We start from the raw sequence: 13,701 nt of genomic DNA on the forward strand, positions 1-13,701 counted from the left end.
ACAGAGATATGGAAGCAGAATCAAGGTTACTACAGAGAAATGGGAAAAGAGCGGAGCTTACTACAGAGATATGGGAGCAGAACAGAGCTTACTACAGAGATATGGGAACAGAACATAGCTTACTACAGAGATATGGAAGCAGAATCAAGCTTACTACAGAGAAATGGGAAAAGAGCAGAGCTTACTACAGAGATATGGGAGCAGAACAGAGCTTACTACAGAGATATGGGAACAGAACAGAGCTTACTACAGAGATATGGAAGCAGAATCAAGCTTAATACAGAGAAATGGGAAAAGAGCAGAGCTTACTACAGAGATATGGGAGCTGTTGTGAGTTCATTTTCCCCTCCGTCACTGAGGCCTGGTGAACTCCCTATTCTAGTGAAGGAAGGTAGTGAGCCTGATTATCAGGCACCTGGGACTAATGAAGACGATTGGCTGAGTGGAGTCACTGACTGGATTTAAGGCAGCCTACGCCCTTTCTGCCCTGCGGGTGATTTCTCTGTGGACTCTTGGACACCAGTCTGATTCCTGCTCTCCTAAAGCTAAGTTTTCTGTTTTGCCTTTTTGCATCTAAGATTTGTTTTTGTTTTTCTTGCTTTTTGGATTCTGCCACTCCCTGCTGGAGTGTGCAGTGTTCCGTGAGCTCTGTCTTCTGAAAGTACCTGAGTGCTGATTTAGTTTTTGAAGCTTAGTTGCTTCAGGGCCATTTTTATATCAGCTTGTTCGCTTTTGTCTCTGATAGGGTTTTGGCAGATTGCAGACAGCAGCCTTCCTATCCGTTCCTATCTAGGTAGTTTTTGGGCCCCGTCTTTGCTCAGCCTGTCTTTCTGTCTGTGTAAGTGTTTTCATCTTGCTTCACCGTCATTATATGTGGGGGGCTGCCTATTGCTTTGGGGTCTGCTCTGGGGCAGTTAGATTTCCCCTTTCCTTCTTTAGGCCTATGTATCTCTCCGGCTGTGATAGAGGGGTCTAGGTCATCGTAGGAACCCCCCACGGCTACTGCTAGTTGTGTTGATAGGTTCAGGGGTCTGCAATCTGATAGTTGCCAACTTCTCTGGTTTTCAGGACTTAGCTAGCATTTCTGTTTTTGCCTCCTACGGTGACTCAATCACAACAGAATCACCCGCCAAACCGCAGATCCTGGGGTACTCAATAGCAGGAAAGAATTGTGTTTAAAAAAAAAAAAAAAAAGTTGTGTGTATATTCTTTCCTCTATATCTCTGAGGCCGTAGGGGGAATTTTTTTTTTCTCTCAATGGAGATAAAGCAAGTGTCTGATCGTGTGGAGCAGCTCGCTGCTGAAGTGCGAGGAATTTCCACCTATCTTGCTCGTTCACATGCTGTTGAACCAAAGATCCCCACACCTGATGTATTTTTTGGGGATCGATCTAAATTTTTGAGCTTCAAAAATAATTGTAAATTATTTTTTGCTTTGAAGCCTAAAGGGGGTTTTACACTAAGCGATATCGCTAGCAATATCGCTAAAACGTCACTGGTTTTGTGACGTTATAGCGATATTGCTAGCGATATCGCTATGTGTGATACTTACCTCCGACCGGCTCCCCCGCTGTCCATCGCTGATCGCGCGAGAATGTCCGGCTCCATTTCTCGTCGGGCGCTTCCTGCTGGGCTTCCTGCTGTGATGACGAGCAATGCGTGGAGGCGGGCGGGAGGACGTCAGGATCGCTGTGTGTGAATGGTAAGTATCGTGCGCTGCGTCGCTGTGAGATCTTTCTGTATGAAAGCTCACTAGCGATCATTTAGCGATGCACCAGCGATCCTGACCGGGTCGGATCGCTGGTTGGATCGCTGGTGCATCGCTAAATGTAAAAGGGCCTTAACTCGTCAGGGAGCCCCGCGCAGCAAGTTAAAATTGTCATCTCTTTGCTGCGTGGCGATCCCCAGGATTGGGCGTTTTCTTTGAAACCAGATGACCCTATTCTGACTAATGTGAATGCATTTTTTTCAAGCCTTGGGGTTGCTGTACGACGAACCTAATGCTATTGATCAGGCTGAAAAGACCCTGTTAGCATTGAACCAGGGTCGAGAATCTGAAGAGTTGTACTGTCAAAAGTTCCGAAAGTGGGCGGTCCTTACTACCTGAAATGATAGTGCCTTGGCTGCTCTCTTTCGGAAGGGTTTGTCAGAAGCCGTAAAAGATACTATGGTGGAATTTCCTGTTCCCTCTGGTCTGGACGATTCTATGTCTTTAGCCATTCAGGTTGATCGGCGTTTGCGTGAACGCAGAATTACACGAGAGGTGTTGCCACCGGTTGAACAGACGTCTGAACCTATGCAATGCGATAGAGTTTTGTCTAAGGCGCAACGTCAGGAATTCAGAAGGCATAATAAGCTGTGTTTTTTCTGTGGAGATGCCTCGCATATTATTTCTGTTTGTCCTAAACGTGAGAAACGCTTTGCACACACGTTTTCTGTTGGTGGGGTTCAGCCTAAGTTTCTTTTGGCGATTACTCTGATCTGTTCCCTGTCCACATTTTCCGTCAAGGCTTTTGTGGATTCGGGAGCAGCGCTAAACCTAATGGACTTGGATTTTGCTAAACATTGTGGATTTCCGTTGACACCTCTGCAGACACCTATCCCTTTGAGGGGGATTGATGCTACCCCTCTGGCTAAAAATAAACCTCAGTTTTGGACCCAGTTGGTCATGCGGGTCGCCCCAGACCACCAAGAAAATTGCAGATTTTTGGTGTTGCATGGTCTGCATGATGCCGTTGTTCTGAGGTTTCCCTGGTTGCAGATTCATAATCCAGTTTTGGATTGGAAGTCTGTGTCTGTGGTGAGTTGGGGTTGCCGGTGTACCTTTAGTGAGACTCCGGTTTTTTCCACCTCTCCTCAGTCGCATGAGGTTCCTGACTATTTGGCGGACTACTATGATATATTTAGTGAGAATGAGTCTGCGTCCTTGCCTCTTCATAGGAGTTATGACTGTGCAATTGAACTAAACCCGGGGTGTAAATTTCCTAAGGGTCGGCTCTTCAATTTATCTGTACCCGAGCACGAGGCTATGCGGTCCTATATTAAGGAGGCGTTGGAGAAGGGTCATATTCGACCATCCTCTTCACCCTTAGATGCCGGGTTTTTTTTTGTGGCCAAGAAGGATGGTTCTTTAAGGCCTTGTATTGATTATCGTGCCCTCAATAAAATTACTATTAAATATCAGTATCCGTTACCCCTGATTTCAGATCTATTCTCTAGAGTCAGAGGTGCTTGCTGGTTTACCAAGCTTGACCTCAAGGGGGCGTATAATCTTATCCGCATTAAGCAGGGGGATGAATGGAAGACGGCGTTTAATACTCCGGAGGGACATTTTGAGTACCTGGTGATGCCTTTTGGGCTCACTAATGCCCCTTTTGTCTTCCAGTGCTTCATGAACGATATTTTCCGAGACTTTGTCGATAAATTTTTGATTATCTATCTGGATGATATTTTGATCTTCTCCAAGGATTGGGATTCTCATGTGGAACATATTCGGACTGTGTTCCGGATCTTGAGAGAGAATTCTCTGTATGTCAAAGGATCAAAATGCCTTTTTGGAGTACAGAGAATTTCTTTTTTGGGATTTATTTTGTCTCCGTCAACTATTGAAATGGACCCGGCCAAGGTACAGGCCATTTATGATTGGGTTCAGCCCACTTCTTTGAAGGCCCTCCAGAAGTTTTTGGGTTTTGCTAATTTTTATCGGAAATTTATAGCTAAATTTTCTAGTATTGCCAAACCATTGACTGACCTGACCAGGAAGGGTGCGGATGTGTTGAATTGGTCTCCGGAGGCGGTTGCTTCCTTTCAGGAGCTGAAGCGTAGATTTACCTCCGCCCCGGTTCTGCGGCAACCTGATGTCTCACTCCCATTCCAGGTAGAGGTGGATGCTTCTGAGATTGGTGCAGGAGCGGTGTTGTCCCAAAAGGATCCGGTAACATCTAAAATGAATCCCTGTGCTTTCTTTTCCCGTAAGTTCTCTTCATCTGCTCGTAACTATGATGTGGGGAATCGGGAACTGTTGGCCATGAAATGGGCATTTGAGGAGTGGAGACATTGGTTGGAGGGAGCCAAACATCAAGTTGTGGTCCTCACTGACCACAAAAATTTGATTTACCTAGAGTCGGCTAAACGCTTGAACCCTAGACAGGCTAGGAGGGCCTTGTTTTTTACACGTTTTGATTTTGTGGTCTCTTTCCTTCCTGGAACTAAGAATGTCAAGGCAGACGCCCTCTCTAGGAGTTTCTTTGCTGATTCTCCTGTGGTGACCAAGCCTGCCACCATCTTAGGCGAAGGGGTAGTTCATTCTGCCATCTCGCCCGATTTGAGACTTGCTCTGCAAGAGTTCCAGGAGGACAAACCTGAGCGTTGCCCCAGTGGAAAGTTGTATGTTCCTGACCAGTGGAAGAAGAGAGTGATGTCTGAAGTTCATTGCTCTGCATTGGCTGGTCATCCAGGTATTTTTGGTACTAGAGATCTGGTGAGTCGCTCTTTTTGGTGGCCCACCTTGTCTCATGATGTCAGGAATTTTGTGCAGTCCTGTGGGACTTGCTCCCGGTCTAAATCTTGTTCTCGCTCTACTGGGTTGTTGATGCCTTTGCCGGTCCCCAGGAGGCCATGGACCCATATTTCAATGGATTTCATCTCTGATATGCCGGTCTCTCAAAGAATGACTGTTATTTGGGTGATTTGTGATAGGTTCTCTAAGATGGTTCATCTTGTACCACTCCCTAAGTTGCCATCTTCCTCTGAGTTGGTGCCTCTGTTTTTGCAACAGGTGGTTCGCTTGCACGGGATTCCTGAGAACATTGTATCTGACAGAGGAGTTCAATTTGTGTCTAAATTTTGGAGGACGTTCTGTTCCAAGTTGGGAATTCAGTTGTCCTTCTCCTCTGCTTTTCACCCTCAGACCAATAGGCAGACAGAGAGAACAAACCAGACCTTGGAGTCGTATTTGAGATGTTTTATTTCCGCTGATCAAGATGATTGGGTTTCATTTTTGCCCTTGGCCGAATTTGCTTTAAATAATAGAGCTAGTTCTGCCACTTTGATGTCACCTTTTTTTTGTAACTTTGGTTTTCACCCTCGATTTTCTTCAGGGCAGGTGGAGCCTTCTGCCTGCCCAGGTGTTGACACTGTGGTGGAGAGAATGCACCAGATCTGGGACCAAGTGGTGGATAAGTTATCTCTCTCCCAGGAAAAGGCCCAGCGGTTTTCCAATCGACATAGGACCATTGGTCCCTAGTTTAAGATTGGTGATATGGTGTGGTTATCATCAAAAAATATTGCTATGAAGGTGGCTTCTCCTAAGTTTAAGCCTAGATTTATTGGACCTTACAAGATTTTGGAGATTATTAATCCGGTCTCTTTTCGTTTGGCTCTCCCTGTCACATTTAAGATCCATAATGTGTTCCATAAGTCCTTGTTGAAGAGGTTTGTTGAGCCAGTTGTGCCTGAGGTGGCACCTCCGGACCCTGTATTGGTTGAAGGTAACTTGGAATATGAGGTAGAGAAAATTCTGGATTCCCGTCTGGCTAGACGGAGACTCCAGTATTTGGTTAAGTGGAAGGGTTATGGTCAGGAGGATAATTCCTGGGTCTCTGCCTCTGATATTCATGCCACAAGATTGGTGCGTGCCTTTCATCGGGCTCACCCTGATCGCCCTGGTAGCGTTGTTGAGGGTTCGGTGACCCCTCCTCAAGGGGGGGTACTGTTGTGAGTTCATTTTCCCCTCCGTCACTGAGGCCTGGTGAACTCCCTATTCTAGTGAAGGAAGGTAGTGAGCCTGATTATCAGGCACCTGGGACTAATGAAGACGATTGGCTGAGTGGAGTCACTGACTGGATTTAAGGCAGCCTACGCCCTTTCTGCCCTGCGGGTGATTTCTCTGTGGACTCTTGGACACCAGTCTGATTCCTGCTCTCCTAAAGCTAAGTTTTCTGTTTTGCCTTTTTGCATCTAAGATTTGTTTTTGTTTTTCTTGCTTTTTGGATTCTGCCACTCCCTGCTGGAGTGTGCAGTGTTCCGTGAGCTCTGTCTTCTGAAAGTACCTGAGTGCTGATTTAGTTTTTGAAGCTTAGTTGCTTCAGGGCCATTTTTATATCAGCTTGTTCGCTTTTGTCTCTGATAGGGTTTTGGCAGATTGCAGACAGCAGCCTTCCTATCCGTTCCTATCTAGGTAGTTTTTGGGCCCCGTCTTTGCTCAGCCTGTCTTTCTGTCTGTGTAAGTGTTTTCATCTTGCTTCACCGTCATTATATGTGGGGGGCTGCCTATTGCTTTGGGGTCTGCTCTGGGGCAGTTAGATTTCCCCTTTCCTTCTTTAGGCCTATGTATCTCTCCGACTGTGATCGAGGGGTCTAGGTCATCGTAGGAACCCCCCACGGCTACTGCTAGTTGTGTTGATAGGTTCAGGGGTCTGCAATCTGATAGTTGCCAACTTCTCTGGTTTTCAGGACTTAGCTAGCATTTCTGTTTTTGCCTCCTACGGTGACTCAATCACAACAGGGAGCAGAACAGAGGTTACTACAGAGATATGGGAGCAGAACCAAGCTTGCTGCCTACATAGATACTGTTACACAAGCAAGCTGACTACAGAGATATGGAAGCAGAACCGAGCTTACTACAGAGCTATGGGAACAGAACAGAGCTTACTACAGAGCTATGGAAGCAGAACCAAGCTTACTACAGAAATAAAGGAGTAGAACCGAGCTTACTACAGAGATAAGGGAGCAGAACCGAGTTTACAACAGAGATAAGGGAGCAGAATCGAGCTTACTACAGAGATATGGGAGCAGAACCAAGCTTACTACAGAGATATGGGAGCAGATCGGAGCTTACTCCAGAGATATGGGAGCAGAACGGAGATTACTCCAGAGATATGGGAGCAGAACCGAGCTTACTAGAGAGATAATGAAGCAGAACAGAGCTTACTACAGAGATAAGGAAGCAGAACAGAGCTTACTATGTCTACTACAAGATACAGAAACAGAACCAAGCTTATGGCATACATATTGTACCAGAATCTAGATTACTACATTGATACAGTACCAGAACCAAGGTTACTGCTTAGATATGGTACCATAACTGAGCTTACTTACAAACATACAACTCCAGAAACACAGACATTTAAACACACCATATGGCAGGGGCATTGCCAGGGTCCTTAAAGCTCAAGGGTCCAAGCCCCAAAAAGCATGTCTCCCCATAAGACCAACCTTTAGCCATTTAAAATAGCATGTATATATAATTACAGTATACCACTGTTGCTACCCAAAAACACACAATGCAAAGACCAATATTATCAATATTACTACTATAAAAGGCCAAAACAATACGTCTGCACAATGCCCACTACCATCACCACCACACCGCGAATACATAATATAATATGACCATTACCTCTACATAACAAAACACTCTAATCAGACCAATGACACCACCATACACCTTCTACTACATAATGACCGAAACACATTAAGCTGTTACTAAATAAATAAAAAAAACAAAAGCTACTAAAAAGAGCACTAGTCCCACCTTACAGGAACCGTATATTGGTAGATACCAGTCCTGCAGAACACATACATGATAACAGTCAGGGCTGCCACTAGGAATTTCGGGGCCCCATACTGGCAAAATTTTCGGGACCCCTTGAGACTCCACCCAGGCACCACCCCTGTTCTGCCTCCACACCTCGAGCCTGCCACAGTCCCACTGCCCGCTCTTGGAAAAACTCATCTTCTACACCACGTCCTCACCAATCTATTAATAGTTCCCAGCAAACACCAGATCACATACATAACCAGCAGCTTTTGCTTTGGCCAAAAGAATTTTTACGCCACCACCACAACAAGGTAGACTCTTTTGGCCGGGCCATATTCTACTCTTACTTATTAAACATTTCCTAAAATATCCAATACTCTTTTTAGGTTTATTTTATTTATTTTTCTTTAAGGGAATGAGTTACATATATTTTTTAGAATGACCATTAATGCCCCATACAAGGGACAAAAACTGTCACACCATGACCAGACCATATATTACCACCATATAGCGACCAAATAATACCATATATAAGGAACAAATATCTCCATACCATGACCAGACCACATATTACCATCACATAGTGCCAAATAATACCACATACAGGGAGAAATACCGCCACACCATAACCAGATCACATACTACCACCATATAGTGACCGAATACTACAATACAGATCATTAATAAAAAAATACACAACACTAATGCCATTATACACAGGAGCTTTGTATATAGTGTACAGAATCATAGAATCATAGAATCATAGAATCATAGAGTTGGAAGGGACCTCCTGGGCCATCTGGTCCAACCCCCTGCTCAAAGCAGGATTCGCTAAATCATCCCAGTCAGATGTCTGTCCAGCCTCTGTTTGAAGACTTCCATTGAAGGAGAACTCACCACTTCTCGTGGCAGCCTGTTCCACTCATTGATCACTCTAACTGTCAAAAAGTTTTTTCTAATATCTAATCTGTGTCTCTTCCCATTCAGTTTCATCCCATTGCTTCTAGTCTTTCCTTGTGCAAATGAGAATAAAGTTGATCCTTCTACAATGTGACAGCCCATTAGATATTTGTAGACAGCTATTAAGTCTCCTCTCAGTCTTCCCTTTTGCAAACTAAACATTCCCAAATCCTGCAACCTTTCCTCATAAGACAGGGTTTGCAGACCGGTCACCATTCTGGTTGCTCTTTTCTGAACTTGCTCCAGTTTGTTGATGTCTTTTTTAAAATGTGGTGCCCAAAACTGGACACAATATTCCAGATGAGGTCTGACCAAAGAGGAGTAGAGGGAAATAATGACTTCACGTGATCTAGACTGCATGCTTCTGTTAATACATCCTAGAATTGCATTTGCCTTTTTTGCTGCTGCATCACGCTGTTGACTCATATTCAGTCTGTGATCTATTAGTATACCCAAGTCTTTTTCACATGTGCTGACACTTAGCCCTATTCCTCCCATTCTATGTATGCTTTTTTCATTTTTATTGCCCAGATGTAGTACTTTGCATTTCTCCCTGTTAAAAACCATTCTGTTAGTTGCTGCCCACTTCTCCAGTTTATTTAAATCTTTTTGAATCCTCTCTCTCTCCTCTCTAGTATTAGCTATCCCTCCTAGCTTTGTGTCATCAGCAAATTTAATCAGTTTACCCTCAATTCCTTCATCTAAATCGTTGATAAAGATGTTGAACAATACAGGGCCCAGGACAGAGCCCTGTCAGGTAATACAGAGCTCATCAGTGACATTATACATAGGAGCTCTGTATACAGTGTCAGTGTCCAGGTAATACAGTGATTACCTGTGACATTATACACAGGAGCTCTGTATATAGTGTATAGTGTACAGGTAATACACTGATCACCAGTGACATTATACACAGGAGCTCTGTATATAGTGTATAGTGTACAGGTAATACACTGATCACCAGTGACATTATACACAGGAGCTCTGTATATAGTGTCAGTGTACAGGTAATACAGTGATCACCAGTGACATTATACACAGTAGCTCTGTATATAGTGTCAGTGTACAGGTAATACAGTGATCACCAGTGACATTATACACAGTAGCTCTGTATACAGTGTCAGTGTCCAGGTAATACAGTGATTACCTGTGACATTATACACAGAAGCTCTGTATATAGTGCACAGTGAACAGGTTATAGTGTATAGTGTCAGTGTACAGGTAGCACACTGACTCACCAGTGACGTCTCCAGCTGATGTCCCTCATCTTTGCTTTTCTTTTTTATGCAGGGCAGACCGCCATCATTTCTTTCAGCCAGGACTCGTCTCTGCATAACATAACACAAAGTTACCTTGAGCACGGCTTCCAGAGCACATTCCCCATTTTTCCCCTTTCTTCTACACTACACATCTAAATACAGACATGCATCCACCATTAATATATAATAATCCAACATTCCAAATATAAATTATAATTCACCACTGCGCCCCCACCAACAATAAATAGCAATTTCCCCACCTAATAAATATATACATTAATTAGCCCCTGTACTCTTCCTCCAATTCATTACCAGTCACTGCATCCTTAATGTCCCCCAATATGTGCCTCCCGCTCCCCCAATTCATTATATTTATATGCCCCTTCCGCCCCAATTCATTGTCATGTCTTTCTCTCCCACCCTCTATTCATTATCAACTGCTCTACCCCACATTCAATACATCATTTACTCCCATCACCCTGAAAATTCATTATTTGCTCCCCCCAGGTCCTCATTTGTTCTCCCCATCCCCCACCTTCAATTCAATTGCTGTCCCCGTCCCTCATTTCATCATTTGCAATCCCCCTCACTTCATCATTCGCTGTCCCCCATTCTCCCCCCATTTCATGTGCAGTCCCCTATCCCCTCCCTCACATCATCATATGCAGCCCCCCTCCGTCATTTGCACCCCCTTCCAACATTTGCAAGCACCATTCCATAATTTGCAAATTGCAGCACCCCCCTCCATCATTTGCATCCCCCTTTCATCATTTTCAGCACCCCCTCCATCATTTGTAGCCCCCCTTCATCATTGGCAGCCCCGCTGTCATCATTGGCAACACCCCCCCATCATTTGCACTGCAGCACTCCCTCCATCATTTCCAACACCCCCTCCATCATTGGCAGCACCCCCCTCCATCATTGGCAGCACCCCTCCATCATTTGCATGCAGCCCCCCCTCCATCATTGGCAGCCCCCTCTATCATTTGCAGCCCAACTATCATTTCCAGCTCCCCTCCATCATTTCCAGCACCCCCTCCATCATTTCCAGCACCCCCTCCATCATTTCCAGCACCTCCTCCATCATTTGCAGGCCCGCTCCATTATTTCCAGCACCTCCTCCATCATTTGCAGCCCCCTCCATCATTTGCAGCACCTCCTCCATCATTTGCAGGCCCGCTCCATCATTTGCAGCCCCCTCCACCATTGGCAGCCCCCTCCATCATTTGCAGCCCCACTTTATCATTTCCAGCACCCCCTCCATCATTTGCAGCCCCCTCCATCATTTCCAGCACCCCTTCCATCATTTCCAGCACCCGCTCCATTATTTCCAGCACCCCCTCCATCATTTGCAGGCCCCTCCATCATTTCCAGCACCCCTTCCATCATTTCCAGCACCCGCTCCATTATTTCCAGCACCCCCTCCATCATTTGCAGCCCCCTGTATCATTTGCAGCCCCCTACATCATTTGCAGCCCCCTCCATCATTTGCAGCCCCTCCATCATTTGCAGCCCCCTCCATCATTTCCAGCACCCCTCCATCATTTGCAGCCCCCTGTATCATTTGCAGCCCCTCCATCATTTGCAGCCCCCTCCATCATTTGCAGCCCCCTCCATCATTTCCAGCACCCCCTCCATCATTTGCAGCCCCCCTTTTTTCATTTGCAGCCCCCTCCACCATTGGCAGCCCACCTCCATCATTTGCAGCCCCCCTTTCATCATTTGCAGCCCCCTCACCCATTTAATTCATTTGATAAAGAAAAAAAAACGTTTTTCATACTTACCTCACCAGTGCTCCCCAGCAGGCACAGCTCCTCTTGTCATGGCAGACGCTGTACCTGGAAGGAGCCCATACATTGTATCATTTTCCGCAGTGAATCAGCTAGGCTGTAGTCAGGACCTGCAAGGAGCCTCTACATTCTAGCTACAGCCATGTCACATGACCAGAAGTCCAGGGAGGGCGGAGGGAGAGAGTCGGAGCTGCGCAGCTGTCAAGGTAAGACAGCTATGCACAGCTCAGAGAAAGCTGCCGGCCCATGTGTGCGCCTGGGGGAGTGGCCCGGGGGGCATATGCTTCCCTGCCACCCGGCCTAGCCCGCCCCTGCATGGAAGGTATTAACACCAAACTGCATACACAATGAGACCTGGACTCAATCTAAGTTTTGGGGAAAAGATGTACCCTGTGATATAGCTGACTTATTGAACATAATCAGATGGGCCGCTAATCCCTGGCTCCAGTTTAACATAACGTGACCTAAGGTACAAATGTGGTGGCGAGAGTATGACTCCGAAGTTGGAAATGTGGTCACCAAGAGGAGTACTGACATCCCTCATTCAGACCCCATTCCCAATGATGGATTGTGGTTCAGTCTTTAAAACACTGGAGCAAATACCTCTGGTGAGGATAATAATTGCTTCCGTATATACTCTCATGATCAAACCCAGGTTAATGAGACAGTGTACCAAGATGGTGTTGAAGGCTGTAAAACATCTATCTTAAAATTAGTAAGAAAAGAAAGGGGTAAATGTACATTGGGTATAAAGGGAAAACAAATGAATAATACTTGGTGCACCCATAAACCGATGTTGGGACTTTTGAATTTATACCAATGTATATGGTGTGCCCCACAGGGCCGTGGGGTACTCGGTACAGGGCCGGCCCTTCAGGGAATGTAGCAATGGCAGCAGTGACCTGGTCCGTGGCCCTGGGTGTCCAATGAAAAGTGATGATTAAAGGGAAAATAAAGTTTATAAAAGATAGTTCATGATGCCACCTGTGGTATTTGGCAAATAGGAGATGTTAGCCTACTCTGCTTGAGGAGACCACTGGGGTTGATGGTGATGCAGCAGCGTTGTTACCGCTCTTCACAGGTAGAGCTAAACCCCAGGGCAGTTGTAAAGAGATAAGATGATAATGATGGTGGTTGTAATGCAGGGCAAGTGACACAGTAAATAAATTGGAGGTCACAGCAGTGTGCAGTCTCTACAGGTTTTACTCACAGTTCTGATGTTACAATCCCCAATGCTGTCTCCTTGGGGTCTGTGGTCCAGACAGCTCTCAGGTAAATTGGGGTACACTGTACCAGAACCCCCTTCAGATGGTCCTGTTCTGGCCGTCCCACTGTGCTGGCTCCCTCCTCTCCTGCCCTGTGCCTTCACACACAGTGTCCCAAGCCAGCAGCCCCGGATCTTGTCTTGCGACGTGCTTTAGGTCCCCTTGATCCTATCCGGCTGCCTTTTTAGCGAATCTGTTGGATGTGGCTGCAGCACATGTAGATACTGCAACCTCCGATTAGCTAGCTCAGTCCTTAGTTTCTCCACTAGTCTGGGGCCGGTTCCCTACTGCGACCTGGTCCCTCCACCTGACTATAGTCGGCATGGATGCGAGCCCCACAGGTGGATTCCTCACTACCCGTGCCCCTAGGACCCCTTCTTCCTTCTCTTGCACTGTCTGCTGGTCAAGGAATGAGCTCCTCACTACTCAAGTCCCCAGCACCAACTGCTGACTCACTCTCTCAATGTCACTCCCTTTATGCTCCCCCTGTTGCTTTCTCCACCCACACCCTCTTCCTAGCTCCTTCCAGGCCCTGAGAGATATAGTGTTTGATGCAAGTGTCTGGGTTCTGGATAGTGCTCCCTCCTTAACTGAGCGCAGAGTACCACACCTCTGGATGAGGTGCAGTACCTCTGGGGCGATTGAACCCTCAGGAGTGCCACATAGACAGACCTCTGGTCACATTTGTGTTCTCCCAGAAGGAGTGTTCTTAGTTTGTGGACATCATGCCTACAGGTGGGTGAGCCCAGACATAAGACGGGTTTGCACTTTTGCCAAACTAACACCAGCCACTTTCATAGTTCCTCATAGTAAAATAGACACAGCAGCAGTCCCAATTCACACCTTGTATAGAAGGGCTGCAAACAATAAGCCCAGTCCAAATGGTTG

At 46.1% G+C, this 13,701-nt stretch overlaps 1 protein-coding gene across 1 annotated transcript in view; it reads right to left on the reverse strand.

Annotated features, from left to right (window-relative positions):
* Positions 1-11,680, reverse strand: part of LOC141049595 (keratin, type II cytoskeletal cochleal-like) — a 199,509-nt gene extending 187,829 nt beyond the window's left edge. Inside the window, exons 1-2 of the mRNA XM_073546161.1 lie at positions 11,543-11,680; positions 9,738-9,827 (exon numbers count right to left, since the gene is read on the reverse strand). The gene's annotated coding sequence lies outside the window, so the exon portion shown is untranslated. The remainder of the gene's footprint in view (positions 1-9,737; positions 9,828-11,542) is intronic.
* Between the last annotated feature and the right edge of the window lie 2,021 nt (positions 11,681-13,701).

This window comes from Dendrobates tinctorius, unplaced genomic scaffold, assembly GCF_039654945.1.
Source record: "Dendrobates tinctorius isolate UK_male_01 unplaced genomic scaffold, ASM3965494v1 ptg000145l, whole genome shotgun sequence".
NCBI classification, from domain to species: Eukaryota; Metazoa; Chordata; class Amphibia; order Anura; family Dendrobatidae; genus Dendrobates; species Dendrobates tinctorius.